Source organism: Muscardinus avellanarius, assembly GCF_963383645.1.
Source record: "Muscardinus avellanarius genome assembly, chromosome: 8".
Taxonomy (NCBI): domain Eukaryota; kingdom Metazoa; phylum Chordata; class Mammalia; order Rodentia; family Gliridae; genus Muscardinus; species Muscardinus avellanarius.
This window is the reverse complement of record NC_137794.1, coordinates 69,558,867-69,576,293: the sequence shown is the minus strand read 5'-3', so window position 1 is coordinate 69,576,293 and position 17,427 is coordinate 69,558,867.

Below are 17,427 nucleotides of genomic sequence, written 5' to 3'. Positions count from 1 at the left end.
GGTTGCTGTGGGAATTAATGAGTACTCATAACTGGGTCTTGGGCTTGGGGAAAAATGAAGTAAGTGGTGTTTCTCTGTGCTCTAAGAAGGATGGAAAGATGTTCATTCGCGCTAGCAGGACAGTAGGAAAGACAAAGGCATAGACCCTGCAACGACAAAGAGCATGCGAGGCTGAAGAACTAGCAGGGAAGCAGATTGACAGGAATGTGAAGTGAGGGGAAGGGAGGCCGTTAGGGCTGGCCGGGAAAATCTTGTCCCAGTTATGAAGGGCTGTACAGTTTGGGTTAATAATTATACTCTTAGTGCTAGTCTCACTGGACAGACATTGAAAATGTTTAAGTCAGTAATGTGACCTGATTTGAATTTTAAAAATATCATTTCTACTAATGTATGGATTAGATGAGGATGGAATGGTAGGTATGGGGAAAGAAGTTAGGATGGATTTTCTGGGTAGGAGATTATACTATCATTGGTCAGATTACTTGATAGCAGAGATATAGAAAACAATGAACACATGGGAGGTTTGGAGGCAGAACCAGCAGCACTTGACCTGTTTGGCGACAGGGGCCAAGAGTACTTAGTTTCAAGGATGATCCCATGAGTCCCTTAGGAGCAATTGAAACTTGGAACAACAGCAAAGGGGCTGGAGAAGTTTCTCAGTGGTAGAATACATGCCCGGTATGTGTGAAATCCTGGGTTCAATCCCCAGTACTGCCAAAACCAAAACAGAAATACTGGAACAATAGCAAGGAAGCAGATGGGTGGGGATAATCATAGCAGCTAGTAAGGTGATTAGTTGAAGGTGTGCTAAAAACATCCCTTTTGATATGCTAATTAAGGAGTTGAACATTTGCACTTGGGGGCGGGGGACAGAATTGAAGTATGAAGCTAACTGAAAATGAAGGAGTTATTGAAAAATGGGAGGTGTTTAGATTGATGTAAAAGGGAAGAGTCTATAGAGGGAAATAGTGCAGAATAGAAGTAAAGTGGTTTTAGCATCTGTCCCTGAGGAGATGCAGCATTTAAAGTCAGGTGGAGTACGAGATGATAGAGGCATACGTGCACACGTTATTCATTTAGCCCTTCCCCAATTCCCACCCCATCCTTTTACCCCATTAAGATGTACGACTACAATAAAAAATTAAGATGTATGCACCAATAAAAAAATTATAAAAAATGTTAGATGGAGTTGGGCCTCATGGTGCATACCTGTAATCCCAGCCCTTGAGAGGTTGAGACAAGGGGATTGCAGGTTTATGGACAGCTTTAGCAAGTAGGGAGACTCTGATCAACCTAGTGAGGTTAATAAAAAATAAAAAATAAAACGGGCCTGGGGGTGTAGCTCAAAGTAGAATGCCCCTAGGTGCAATTCCTAGTCACACACACACACACACACACACACACACACACACACACACACACACGAAAATAAAAGAGTCAGTGAAGTGAGTAGGAAATCAGGAGAATGTTATCATAGAAGCCAAGAATTAAGAAGTGGCCAATTGTATGGAACGTTAAAGAGAAATCCGGAGAAGTGAAAAGTCAAATTTTTCTATTAGCCTTTAGCAACTTGAAGTTCCTTAGGAAGAAAGAGCATTTTTATCTAAGAAGAGGGATCCAAAGTCAGACTGCTGAGGGCTGAGACGCACACGAGAGCAAAGAGACTGGGACTCAGCATGGTGGTGCATGCCCATAATTTGCAGGGTTAGACAGCAGGATTGCAGATAAAGGGCAGCCTCAGAAAATAGTGAGACTCTCATCAACCTAGAGACCCTGTTTTCAAATAAAAAATAAAATAGGGCTGAGGGTGTATCTCAGAGGTAGAGTGGCCCTACATTCAGAGAGAGAGAGAGAGAGAGAGAGAGAGAGAGAGAGAGAGAGAGAGAGAGAGAGAGAGAATATAAAAGAGAAAATGAGAGAATGAGTTTGGAGACAGTATCACAACACTTGGAGCATTTCCCAACATGTGCCTTTGAACTTGAGAGGAGACATAGGTAGCAACTAACTGTGAATGTAGAATTTAGAGGGTGTGTGTGTGTGTTTCTAAACATGGGAAAGACTAGATTTTGTTTGGATTCTTAAAGGATCATTATCAGAGGCTATTTCAAGAGGAATAGAGTAGATAGAATAGTGTGGAAACATTTTGTAACTTAAATCTCAAGGAGTAAACACCTGCTGTTTTGCTCTTTGAATTTGTGCAGATTTTTTTTTAATAAACTAAGTACCTTTCCCTTAGGGACACTTCATGTAGTAAAAACATATTTTGAACTGGCACACCTCTCATTCCAAGACTGATCATTTCCTTTGCTTTGATGAAAGCTTCATAGTATAATTTTCTTACTTGTTTTATCAATCTTGATCCAGTTTGCTAATAATATGGGAACAGATAGGTTGTTCTTCTTTTGAAATAAAAGTTTTGTCTATATTGGAGAAACAAAAAAAGAAAAATTTCAAGTAATTCCAAGTAAAATATCTATTCATTTTCCCTGAATATGGATGTCAGGTCTAATGGTTCCAAATGAAACAATATGACTTATTGGAGGTGAATTATGAAATCCATTTAAGAATATGTTAAATAGTGTCAAAGAGATGATAAGAAGCTTGAGTTTTAATATCTCAGGGGAAGACATTTGAATGGTTGGCCCTAAAGAATATAATTATAAGGAAGAATAAAAAGAAAAAAGAAAGTAAAATGAGAACAAAAAAGGCAAGGCTATTTTAGGAAAATGTATTATCAAAGTCTTTGGAAAAAATGTTTCTTTCTTTATCTGGCTGATCGGCTTATGAGTAATACAAAAATGTTCTTATTTGGCCTTAAAATATCCTTGGTTCAAAATCTTATGTTTTATTTATTTTATTTTATTTTTTGGTGGTACTAGGGGTGGAACCCAGAGGCTTTCTATCTCCGGGCTATATTCCTAGTCCTATTTTATATTTTATTTGGAAACTGGGTCTCGCTAAGTTGCTGAAAGCTTCACTAAGTAGCTGAGGCTGGCTTCAAACCTGTGCCATCCTCCTGTCTCAGCCTCCCCAGCGCGGAGATTACAAGCGTGCGCCACCACGCCCGGTTCAAAATCTTATGTTTTAGGACCAAAGTTAGACAGAAGTGATTTTGTAATAACTATTTACTGGAAATTGTTTCCATCAATCTATTTTTACAACACTGAAGACTTTTAGAACTGATAGGAACCTTTGAGGTGATGTAGTTGGATTACCAGAAGCCTACTTTGGGAAGGGAAACAAAGCTAGTAAAAAGCAAGGGATGTTTGGTCATTTGAGAGAGAGAAATTTTCTTTCAAATGAAACTGTTTTATGGACTCTTCAAGTACTTGTAGGGCTACTTCCATATCTCCATGAAAAGCCACAGGAAAACTATGCCTCATGTTAGTTATTTTTATTTCTGTATTTGGGAGAATGGAAAGCACTTAATGTAGAAAATAGCGAAGATAAAATTGTGGGTTTATTTTGTGGTCTGTGCATTAAAAGTATTAGTGTGAAGCATGTAAGTTGTTTAGTATTGTGCATTGAGAATGGGTGCCAACATCACAAAAATCAAAGCAACAGGGTAAGTTAATTTCACAAGTTCTCAGGCTGACCAGCAGGTGGGGGCCCAGATTGCTGCCAAAGAGTTTATGATTAGGACAGAAAAGGAAAGGACATTAAAGGTTATTTAAAATCTTCTTTTAATATTCAGTTTATGTGAAAAGTAAATATTAGAAGTAATTTCCTTTGATCATAAGTATCTATGTTCAGACCTGCAATGAAGACATTAGTTATAGTTGTTATACTGTGTTCCTCAGTTTAGAGAAATGCAAAATTACATAATCTCCCCCCAAAGCTAAATACTGAAAGACTAAGTACTCCCAGGCAAAGTAGAGTTAATAGCATGTAGAGCTCATGAATGTTTCTTTCTTGATATACGGATTCTAATATTTCAGCTCTCATTTTTATGTGTATTTTTATGATGCATACTGAGTATCTTCCCACATGCCCAATTATATTTCAAATACATTGAAATGCATTTTTATATATCTTCATTATTGTTCTTTGCTTCTTTGCTCTTTTGACAAAGAATTATGAATAGACTGTTGAGAATTTAATTTTGAAAAATTATAGGTACTTAGATTATTAATAGTATAAAAAGCAAAACATTTTCAATACTAACTCATGAACTGTCAATGGATCAAAGTTCATTTTTTTACTCGTAAGAGACTTAAATTATTATTATACCAGGAAAAAATTATACTAGTCTCCTCCCTAACACTGCTACTGTGCTTTAGAATTTTTAGCTCAGGAAACAGTGAAAATGATATGTTGTTTGTGGCATTAACTCTTCTTAATTTGAAACCTTAGAATAATTTAATTTTCTTTCATTAAATCCTTAATGCATTTTCAGCATAAAATTTAAATACTAATGTGTCAAATATTGATTTTGTGTTAACACTTTGAGCCTATCTAAATCACACTGATACTTTTTTTTGGTGGATCTGAAAACCAGTTGATCTGTATTTTATTTCTGCTCAATATTATGATTATAAATCAATGTGTTGTATAAAGAAGAATTATGTTCTTCAGCTTCATTCTATCTTAATAAATAGATTTCTAATAGTAGGAGGAAGTAGAAATATGCACTTCTCCTGCACAAATGACACAATTATACTTTTTCTCTCGTTTTTGACATTGCTTGGTTCAATTTCTACCTGTCTCATATTGAAGCATCCTCACTGTGAGGAAATTTTATTTTATTTAATTTTTTTTGAGGTACTGGGGATGGAACCCAGGGGCATTCTATCTCCGATCTACACCCTCAGCCCTATTTTTTACTCTTTATTTTGAAACAAAATCTCACTGAATTGCAAAGGGCCTCACTAAGTAGCTAAGCCTATCTGCAAACTACGAACCATGATCTTTCTGTCTCAGCCTCCCAAATGCTGGGATTATAAATGTGCACTACCATGCTTGGCTAAATTGTAAGATTTTTAAGAGAGGAAGTGGGTTAATGTGGGAAAAATGCCAGTGGAAGGCTGACTTTCTATCTTGTTGGTCTTGTTTTGGGAGTAAAGTAGATGAGAATACATGGAATGCTAGAATCCCAATGTGGTTCTGATAGACTGCCTGGGCTAAGGGAAAATTTTGCCTTTATCAGAGAACACTTGATTTATTTATGGAGGAAGCAAGCTTTCAGCAATACTTCTATAACTACTAAGTAGTTTCTGGGGAATTTGAATGTATCCAAGGGGAAAGAGTAGCTGTTCTTTAAGGAATTTAGGAATTTCTTGCTTTTTGGCTCCCACAGGTGGCGTTCCATTTCTCCTACTTCATGTTCCCTATGTTTGGCATGAGGTTTGGAATAAGATCAGAGAGGAAAGAAGCAGGAAAGCTACTAGGGAGAAGAAAATATAGAGCTGCACAGAGACTAGCAGAGAGCTAGTGCAAGGAAACTAGTTCTTTCCTTTTGAGATGAGACAGTTGATTTATAGTATCTATTTCAGTCTTAGCCAGAGATTTACTGACAGATCTTTGCCAAATCAAATCACTTAATTTTATAACCTTTTTTTTGCTCTTGGTAAAATATTATTGTTAGTATTTATGAATCACAATGAGGGTTTCATGAATATAAAGCCCTGAATATTTCATGAAGGCCTTGAGATATTTGGGTGTAAGTATGTGTTATCAAATATGGCCAACTCTCAAATACCACTTAGTGTGTTATGTGTGGAGCGCTTAGTTCAGCTCTGATATTCCCTTGCTACATAACATATTTCTGAGCTGTCTCCTTTCACAAGTTGGTCAGTGGTAGTAAAGGAAAGCAATTTAATTTAATTTTAGTATGGGCAGTAAATCTTCTGTGAAGGCTGAGCTATAAGGTGGTGGATGAGTGCAGCTGGTGGAGCTGCTCTGGGCTTTCATTCAACCTTCAACATCTACTGAGCACCTGCTCTGTGCTAGGGATGGGGTGAACACTTGCGAATAAAGGTAGCAATAAATGAGGAAGACCAGTGTGGTTAGTCTTTGAAATTAGAATTTGAATTCAGAAATTAATCTTTGAATTTAGAATTTGAATTTAGTCTTTGAAATTAGAATTTGGATTTGAATTCTAGATAGGAATTTCTAGTTGTTAGGCTTGGGCATGTTACTTAATTTATTTTATTTGTTTTCTTAACTGGAAAAATGGGGATATTTTATAGGTTGCAGACCCTTGAGAATTAAGTGAGAAAAGCACATTGAACAGATAGTGCAGGGCTATTCATTCACTATGGTTAGATCTAAAGATCCAGTCTCTGACCTGCAAGACTGTCATCTGTTAGGAATGTGGATCAGTCACTCATAACTATAGTTTAGTGTAGTCATTGGTGCTATCTAGATGCACAGCGTCCATGGTGAGAGCTCAGGAGACACATTGAAAATTAGAGTATGGGTATGAATTGGAAGAGGATTTCAATACCAGGTTTTTGCATGCTAAGCCCAAGTCCCAGATTCTAATCTGAAAAATATTGGTACACAATTATACACTTCCAATCTAAGTTTCAAACTCAGGAGACTTGAGTTTTGTCTGAGAAACCTTAATGTTTTCAACCTATGACATATCTCTTAGGACATGAAAGAAATTAGGTTTTACATCTTTAGCTTTTGATTATTTTAGTTAATCAGATATTAAGTTTCTTAAAAATTCCTTTATATTACCAAATTTTAAAAATTAGTTTTATGTTTATTCTATTTTTATCTCTTCAATTGTCATATTTTTGAACTACTATATTGTTCTACTACTACATGATACTGTTGCTTTATTCTCTGTAGTTTATTCCTGTTTTTAAAATTTAGTCTTTCTGTAAATTTTGGAATTTATGGATTCTTATAGAATATGTTTATTTGCCTCACACTTTTTCTGCATATATAATGGAAGAAAAAGTACCAACTTAGGTCAGCTGGTTTCAAGGAAGTAAATGCAGCACATGAAAGGGAGCGTGATAGAGAGAACTCGGTGTGCAAAGAAAGAGATCTGGGTCTTAACTTTTAATCTTGAGCTGACTAATTAATCACTGTGCCTCATTTTATCAACTTTTAAAAAACAAGGGTATTGCTTATAATAATTAATATGAAAATGTCCAGCACAAACAAATTTGAGCAATCTAAGTTCAGCTCAGTTTACATTTATAAACAGAACTCCCTAGCAGTTTAAAATGATCTTTCTCTAAATTAAGTTGTAAGTTGGCCACACATCACATATGACCAATTCTGCTGAATTCAGCACTTGACATGTAGTAGGTGATCAATACACATTATATGAATAAATAAACAAAAGAGGGAGACAGACCAAGTTTCCAAAATTAAAGTCCTAGCTTCTGGTTTTTCAGCAGGTGACAAGATGAACATTCATCTAAGGTGGTGTGGTTTGCTTATACCCAAATCACCTCGGTCCTGGCAGCCAAGTGGAATAACTTTATGTATGTCTCTGATCAAGGCACCTGTTAGGCTGGTGACCTGAGTGAATGTGAAGATGTGACCTGAACCCTAGGTCAACAGACAGTCTGTATCTGCCATCTACTCACAATACTGGCTCTACAAAAATTAGGGGCTAAATAAACATTTCACAAAAGAAGAAATTCAAATGGCCAATAAATTCATCAAAACATGCTGAGCATCATTAGTAATCAGAGAGATGTAAATCAAAACTGCCCTGAGATTTCACCTCGCTCAAAACAGAATGACAATCATTAAAACCACAAACAACAACAAATGCTGGTGAGGATGTGGAGAGGTGGGAACTCTAATACATTGTTGGTGGGATTGCAAATTAGTGCAACCACTTTGGAAAAACAGTATGGAGGATCCTCAGAAGAATGGGAATGAGCCTACCATATGACCCAGGAGTACCACCTCTGCATATCTCCCCAAAAGAATAAAAACCAAACTTTCAAACTAATGCGTGCATATCTATGTTTATATCCACACAATTCACAATTGATAAACTATGGAACCAGCCAAGATGTCCATGAACAGATGAATGGATTACAAAACTATGGAATATGTACACAATGGAATTTACTAAGCCTTACATAAAAGAAGAAACAAATTATATAATTTACAGGGAAATGGATGTGGAGAACATTGTGCTAAGTGAGATTAGTCAGTCACTAAAAGTAAGAAATCAAATGATCTTCCTAATATGTGGAAGCTAGGGAGAAAAAGAGTCAGTTGTAATGTTTTCGAGTTCCACAGACACGCGAGATCATCCATGCAGGTGCCATAAGTCTTTATTAGGTCAGCCCATTTGTCCCGGGCAGCTCCCTCCCCCACCCCTGTGTCGCGGGTGCGGGGTGGGGGTGGGGGAGATGTGTGGAAGATAGCCTTCCACGAGTGTAGGAATCTCTCTGTCCCACCAGCTTCTTCTGATCCTGGATCGCGCCGTCCCCTTTTGATCAAAGGGGAGTGGCTTTCCGTAGGAACATCCTGGGCCTCATAGGGTAGGCGGGTCAGCCCCGCCCCTGCCCCATATGGGGAGGGTCCAGAACCTAACATCAGTGTCCTTACTTGAGTTGACCTGCCAACCTTTGTGATAAACACCTGAGTCACCAGAGCTATGGAAGAGGAGAACATATCAACAAAATTACATCAGCCGACAACCTCTCACCTTGATAACATCACTTGGGATACTGTATTTTCTCAAAGAGTTTTTAAAGACTCCTTTGAAAACCAAATGCACAACATCTTAATACTGACCCTAGTCACATATTAAAATGTCTTATTTTGCCAGGTGTGGTGGCACACGTTTGTAATCCCCGCGCTTGGGAGGCTGAGACAGGAGGATCGCACTGGTTCGAAGCCAGCCTCAGCTGGCTTAAGAGACCCTGTTTCCAAATAAAAAATAAAAATAGGTATGGGAGTGTAGCCCAGAGGTAGAAGGCCCCTGGGTTCCATCCCCACTACCATAAAAAAAAGTCTTATTTTTTGTGACCGAGTAATCTCACTTAGAATCTAGGGAGGAAAAGGGAGGAACTCTAGATGAAGAAGGAAAAACCATGGACAAACAAGTAAGATGACCTGAGGATGATGAGAGGGAGGAAGAGGAAAATTTGCTTATGTATATAATGTACACTCACAAACATATCAAAGTCAATCACTAAGGCAAACATGAGAAGGAGGAGGGGGAATGGGGTGGGAATTGGGTAAGGGCTAAATGATGTATGCATGTGTGCCTCTACCATCTTGTACCCCATTAAGATGTTTGACTACAATGCACCAATAAAACATAAAAGTAAATCTGGTGCTGTCAAGTCTTTGCTTGAAAGATTCTATTGAGAAGGACAGACTATAGTCCCTTATCTACTCATTAGAATACCTATTTCCTGGCCGGGTAAAAACAAATGAATTAAATTCATTTTTTTCCAGGGCTAATTTTTTTTTTTCTTTTGGTGGTCCTGGGGTTCCTGGAAGCCCTTCTACCTCCAGGCTACACTCCCAGACCTATTTTTACACTTTTTTATTTGGAAACAGGGTAACCTAAGCCAGGTAGGCTTGCTTTGAACCTGCGCAATCCTCCTGTCTCAGCTTCCCAAGCACGGGGATTACAAGCGTGCACCACCATGCCTGGCTCCAGGGCTAAATATTACAAGGATTATTTTTATCACCATTTTCTTCTCTTAATGTGAAATCAAAGAAGAAATTACCTGGGGTTGGGATTATTAGACACCTAATTTAAGATGAAGATTATTATCTCACCTAAACAGGATAAAATAACTTTTGTGGTCTCAATATCCATCCATACAGAAATCATATATGCACAAATAATCTTGAATACAGGAGGAGGATGTGGTGGTTAGTAGTAGTTTATCAGATCTGTGATTTAGCAGTTTGAGGAGACTTGAATGTCAGGCTAGACCTAGGTTCTGAGCACATTATAGGCTTGTTCTATAAGAGGAACTTTCTGAACCACAAAGGAAATTATTAGATCAAATACACTTATGATTATAATCTAATTCAGTTACCCTCAGGCTAAGTCTTCACTCAGGACCTCAGAATGATACTCTTTTTAGTGCTTTTCTTCATTCTGCAGATGGGTGTTTTGAAGTCAGTTAAAAGTGTTCATTCACACATTTGTTCATCTATTCAATCGTTCACCAACTCTTCATTGAGTGTTTATTATATGCCAGGCCTTTTTGCCTGTGAGGACTGAGGCCAAGAAGACAAGTCTCTGCCCCATATTATAAAATTATTTAAACTTTAATTTTACTTTGACTAAATATTTCTGTCCTAGTCATGCAATTTCATAACCCAAAGCTTAACATTTATAGGAAAATAGAAATAAAAAGAAACTAGTGTTTCTAATTATGCAGTTAATCTCAAAAGTTCTAAAAGACGCTTGTCTATTCACATTGCTGTATAGTTGAGCTTTTCCATAAAGTAAATTCCCGGGGGGGGGGGCTTGATGATTATTTGAAATCATTCTCAACTTTCCTATTTCTAGAAAATAGAAAACTGACAATCTTATCTCTTTGTGAAATAAAGTTTACTAGATTTTTCCTTCTGCCTAGAAAACCTCTAAATAACTCATATAATGTGATTTTAATGTTTTTTTAAAAATATTTTTGCAAAACCAAAGCAGGATTTCAAGTTTTAGATTATCATAGTTTACATTAGGAGAGCTATATATAGCAGGGCACTCATAGCAATTGTAGGTGTTTTATTTTATTTATATTTGGGGTAGTAGCGATTGAACCTAGGGGGTTTCTACCCTCAAACTGCACTCCTAGCCCTTTTAAAATTGTTTTGATTTGTAACAGAGTTTTGCTACATTGCTTAGAGTCTTATCACATTGCTGAGGATGTCCTCAAACCTGTGATCCTCCTTTCTCAGCCTGCCAAGTACCATTATGATTGTAGGTAGGCAAGCACCATCATGTATGGATTCCTTTTACTTTTTTATATCTATAGTTAAAGCAACTTCTTTCTTTTAGTAGTCTGTGTGACTTTCTATACCTCTGAGTCCAGTAATCCTGTAAGTGGTAGAGATTTAGTGGTGACCAAAACAGATAATATTGTATCTTTTTGGTGCTTAATCCTAGTGAGAAATTATAGTGTGTGGGGATAGCCAATATTCTGGTACACTAAAAGTGAAAACAGTTACCACTTATGGTAAGATTTATGATAGCAATAGGGTCATATAAAAGATAAACAGATGTGGGGATTTAAAAGTGATTCTAATTTAGAAAAGAAAATTTGTTTCCAGTGGGGACAAATCAAGTAAGATTTGAATAATCAGAACTAAGCTAACCATTAAAAAGGCAGGAGAAAAGAAAACCAGCAAATACAAAGGGCCTTGGCAATACTTACATCTATATCTGAAGGCTTCATACATAAGTTCTTGTGTTAGATCTGAAGCTAAGTAGTGATGTTAACCCTCAGTATCTGTGCATTCAATATTTGAAGGGACATGGGCATTGCATGGTGGATCCTGAAACCAATTTTCCATGGACACCAAGGAAGGACTGTATTTATATTGACAGTGTTTGCAATGTGCCAGACACAGTTCTAAGTGCATTATATTCTCATTAAAAGCTTAAAAATAGAGCCTGTTTTTCTACTTTATGGAGGAGAAAATTCTGGCATACAGAAGGCACTTCTAAGTGTTATCTAAGACTTGGCAGGCCCAGTGCCAATTTTACCACTTTGAATTCTAGCAGTCTTATTTCTACCAATGGGATCCTTGTTATCTTAATCACATGGAGTAAAAACTTTGCTATTGTGTTTATATATTATTTTCTTTCTCAAACACGAACCTTTGTCAATTGTCCCTTCAAAACATTTCCTACATATTTTCCTTCCTCTCATTCTCACCAGTAATGCCCATCTCCTCCCTCCTGGCTTACTGGCTTACTGGTTTACTGGGGCATCCTTCCAGCATCCTCCCCCTGCCTCAGAAGGGGAGAATATGAGGAAACTGCTATTTCTTTCAGGAAAATCAGTTCATTGTGTTATTTATCTTTTCAAAATTTATTAACATCTCAAAGTTATGACAAAAAAGAGACATAATGAGAGTGTTTTGCAGTTGTGGCACATCTCTTTATTCTTTATCTCTTTAAAAAAATTTTAGGGTGGGTCTTCTCATCTTGATTTATGATCTTCTTTTTTCTGCAAATGGAGAAATTTAGAAATACCATGCTTATCATTGCCATCAAGTATGAATTAGGTGAACGTGCTAGATGTGAAGGAAAAGTGTTAACTTAGAAATGTAATATTTGGAAGATTCAAATAATTTTTTTTACAATGGAATCATGCAGCATCTGCAACTGAGAACACATTTATAAATATGAGAGCTGACTTGTTCTTCCTAACTCTACCAGGCTGACTAAATAGCAGGAAGGTAGAGTGTTGTAACAGCTTTTCTTTTTTTTGTATGTGATTATCTATCATGATTTCATTTGCTTTCTCAGCAGTCCATCAAATGTTGTATTTAACTATGAGAAATTTATTTAAGATAATTAAATCCATTCATTTAGTTAATATTAACTAGTCTATTACTATGTAAAAGTGTGATTTTTAAAAGCCATGGGGAGAAGAATATGACAATCTTTTTCCCCAATGGAGTTGAGAGTCTTTTTACATAAAATTCATTTGGAAGGTAGAAGGAGGTGTTAGAGGAACCTAGGCACTGAGGTAGATTAAAACTATTCATTAATTTATTCAGCACTTGTATTTCATTACTTTTGTAATGGAGTTTAAATTTTTTTTTCCTATTTATCTCAGAGCTGCTCTCTAGCTCAGTGCTTAATCTTTAGGTATGCCTCTTGGCATTAAGGAACTGCTGATATTTGTCTAAAATTAAGGAGTGAGAAATCAATGTTTTAAAAAAGAGCATAGTTACTGATCTCCTAAGGTATTTATTCACTTTCAGAATCACTTCTATTTCAATCAATGTAAAAGCTCCAAGGCCTCTTGTTCTCCCTCAAGATTTAGTCCCATTCTTCAAATATTACATGATCTTTTGTCTGCATCCTTCAGATTAGAATAATGTCCAGGAGTCCAGGAGGAATTTTGCCACAGTCTGCATTTTGGAGTAGTCAGGGTATGGGATGAAGGAATCTTGGTATTTCTAATCCTTTAGAACTCATTGGAATGGCCATATGCACGTCATTCTCAGTTCTCTGTGGAGGTGTTTCCATTTGCTTCTTAGTGTTTCTCGTTATTTGATGCAGTAGCTGTAGAAACACACACTCCTCCCCCAAGCCAACAAAAACTCTTATAGACAATACAGCTTAACCCAGGTAATCTCAAATTTATATGTGTGCAGGGAAGAGCCAGGAAAAACAAGTGAGTACAGGAGCGGTATCTAGAGGTGGGTAGAGATTTTGGCAGCCCCTACTTGTCTTCATCATTTTACTACTACATGAAAAAGAGTCTTCAGCATTGACATACTGATCAATTATGTTGAGAAAACAAAAATTCACTTAAAAATAAGAAATGAATTTAGAATGTTGTGATAGATAATTTTATGTATTAACTTGACCAGGCTATGGGGTACCCAGACATTAGGTCAAACATTATTTTAGGTGTTCCTGTGAGAGTTCCTTAGGATGATATGAACACTTAAATTGAAAAACTGAGTGAAGCAGATTGCTCTCCCTAATGTAAGTGGGGCTTGTCCAACCAAGTGAAGACTTGACTGGAATACCTAGGTGAGAAGAGGTTTGTAAGAGGGAACCTTCTTGACAAGATAGTTAAACTGTAATGTTGGTCTTTTTCTGCCTTAAACTTGACTTGGAAAATTAGCTTTCTAAGGACCTTGAACCTGACAGTTTCATATTGTGACTTTTACTAAATATCAAGTGTCCTGATTCTCCGGTCTTTGGACTCTATGGGAACCATACCACTGGGGTCCTGGGTGGTGTGGTTCCCATGGATTCCAAAGACCATTGTCCATTGCAGGGCTCAGGACTTCTCAGTCACTGTAACTGCATGAGCCAATACTATATCTCTATTCTTTATCTATCATTTATCCATCCATTCATTTATCTATCAATCATAGATCATATATTCTGACTAATATGTATATGTACAGTTAGCTGCAAATTAAAATACAACAAAATAAAATAGTGGTATTAAGTTATTTATAACAAGCCTGAAGGCCAGTACCATCCTTTCAATACTTTATATTGAATATATTAAAGAACAGATAAACACTTTCCTAGCCGTTTCATACTTTTCAAAATTTTCCATCTCACAATAACAATAAGACTGTAGGTTCATGTGGACAGCAATGCTGATGCCTTTTCTTTGTTCCCCTCTCTCTTTTACTCTCTAGGACTTTCTGATAACAAGAACCACCTTGTTACTGGTCCACATAATTGCCAATGCAGTCACTCCCTTAGTGACAACAATAATTAGTGAATTCTTAAAACAGTAACCTCCTCCTTCCCAGCCCCTACTAAAGGTGGTTTTAGGGAGGCAAGGGATGTATATTTCATTATTCCAGTTAGATAAGTAAAGAATATCTATTTATTTTTTTATATATTTTTGAGGTACTGGGAATGGGGCCCAGGGGCCTCTACTTCCAGGCTACATACTTAGTTCTGTTTTATTTTTTATTTTGAAAAAGGATCTCACTAAGTTGCTAGGTGCCTTATTAAGTTTTTGAGGTTGACTTCGAACCTGGGATCCTCCTATCTCAGCCTTCTAAGTACTGGGATTTAAATGTACGTCACCATGCCCAGAAATACTTTATTGATTGATTGATTGTGGTACTGGAGATTGAACACGAGGGCATTCTACACCAAGCTACATCTCCAGCTCTATTTAATTTTAATTTTATTTATTTATTTATTTATTTATTTATTTATTTATTTATTTATTGTTGGTACTGGGGATGGAACCCTTCTACCTCCGGGTTACACTCCCAGACCTATTTTTATATTTTTTATTTGGAAACAGGGTCTCTTAAGCCAGCAAGGCTGGCTTTGAACCTACGCGATCCTCCTGTCTCAGCCTCCTAAGCGCAGGGATTACAAGTGTGCGCCAACATGCCCAGCTATTTAATTTTTATTTTGAAACATGGTCTTGCTAGGTTAATGAGAGCCTCACTACTTACTGAGGCTGTCCTTGAACCTGTGATCCTACTGTTTCAGCCTCCCAAGTATTGCTGCCAAGACCTTATTTTTAAACAAACCAAATCATATATCTTAAAAGGAATGTTGGTTCTCAAAGTAGTCTACTTAAAAATATTTATCTTGTCTGGGCATGAGGGCGCAGGCTTGTAATCCCAGTACTTGGAAATCTGAGGCATGAGGATTACAAATTTGTGGCCAGTCTCATCTACTTAGTGAGGCCCTCTGCAACTTAGTGGGAACTTGTTTCAAAATAAAGAATAAAAAATAGAACTGGGGTGTAGCTCAAAGGTAGAATGCCCCTGGGTTCAATTCTCAGTATTTCAAACAAACAAACAAACAAGCAAACAATTATCTTAATAAATGTTGCCATTATTAAAATAGTATTTTCATTCCTTTTTTTCAGAATTGCCTTCCAAAATAGTTCCAAAGAAAATTAATCTACAGTATAAATTACTCTCCACTTTTTCTTTACTAAAATCATAATTAGTCAACTTAAACATTCACCTTTTAAAATAACTTTTGATGAAAACATGAATTTAAATATACCCTTCAACAAACAAAGGATTTTACCCCACTAGGATTCCATAGAGGAGTGCATCATAGGTCGCTGACATATTTTAAGCAGCAGCTGTATCACTGGAATAAATGCATATCCTGCAAGGACAATTTCTCCAAAGGGGTCATGTGAAGGAGGTTTTGACGGATTTATTTAGAACTCAGTCTTGGTATCTAAAATTAGGGGTCACAAGCTTGAAAGCATTTGTCCAAGTGTGCTACAGAGGGTGTGATACACCAGGAAGTGTGGTGAGTTCCAGGAGTCTACTCAGCCACAGCCATTGTGCAGGAGGCCCCTGGGCCCTGTGTTGCTTGATCATCACTGATATTTCAACATCTGTAGAACCTGTGTGGGAGAATTGTGGGTTGGTGGTTCCTGGTACCATTGATAATCATGTGGTGGTCAGAACAGTCAGAACGGGAGAAGAGAAAGTTGAGAACTTAAGCACAGACTAGGTATTGGAGAAATTTATCTATGACAACAAAAGTATATTAGATATTAGAAAGGTTCACTGGAATTTTTTTAAAATATGGGTATAAGAAGTATGAAAATATTCTGAGGGTGAAATATGAATAATGTGAGTGGAGAGGAAAGAGGTAGAGTGTTGTGGAAAGTAAGACTAACTAGAGGAATGAACCAGGGACCTTTAAAGAGATGAGGTCAAGTCCTTGAAGAAGAGTCTATTGAAGGGCCAAGGAAGGAGCTCTCATCCTCTGGGAAAAAGTTTCATTCTGATAGAACAAGAAGATAGATTATTTGGATAAAAAATAGAAAGCATACTTACCAGATTTGTGCATGCTACCAATCTGTGAAGAGTAGCTAATATGATTAATAATAGAGTCAAGACTCAAGAAGTTGTTTTGGAAGTTGGGAATGATGAATTGAAACAACAAAACAAAGTTTCATGATGATAAATGTAAAATTTCTCCCTTCTACAAAAATAAATCACTTCAAGTACAGAGTGGAGGAGAAATGACTTAGTACTATTTCATGTGGAAAAGACTAGCATTTTACTTACAAAAAGCTTGTATATTAATGATGCCAGCAGGGTGACTTGAATGCTTTAGAGCTAGTGCAGTCCTCAGCAGCTTCTTGAATTGGGAGAATATAGAGCTCATCTCGGGAGAGGCTAAATTTGTCAAGTGAAATATCTAAAATTGGAACGAGGCAACAGTCTATAATTGGGGTAATAAGTAAATAAATTATGACACATTCTTATAATGGAAAATTCTGCAGTTACAGAAATAATAAGTAAGCACCCTGTGTCTTTTAAGATACACTGTTAAGTTAAAAATGATATTATACAATAGTATAGATATCATGTTGCTTTTAATTTACTTAAAATGAAGGAAATAAGGGGGGATAGTGGTGCATGCTTGTAATCCCAGCATTCTGCAGGCTGAGACAGGAGGATTGCGGTTCTCATATAGCCTCAGCTACTTAGTGATGCTCTCCGCAATGGAGTGAGACCCTGTTTCAAAATAAAGAATAAAAAATAGTTCAGTGGGTGTAGCTCGGAGGTAGAATGGCCCTGGGTTTCACCACTAGGCCCACCAAAAATATAAAGAACAAAATAAATATAATCATATTTCTATTTATTTGCATAAAGAAATCCCCACCCCCTGGTATCTGGGCAGGAAGTAGAGGCCTCATGAGACTTGGAGCAGAGGAAACCTCCTAGTGCTAAGTCAGGTGTGAGGGGTGAATCTTGGAAATGGGTAAACTTAAAAATGGTGCTGGTGACATGTTTGAGAAGGGCCTATGGCTTGAA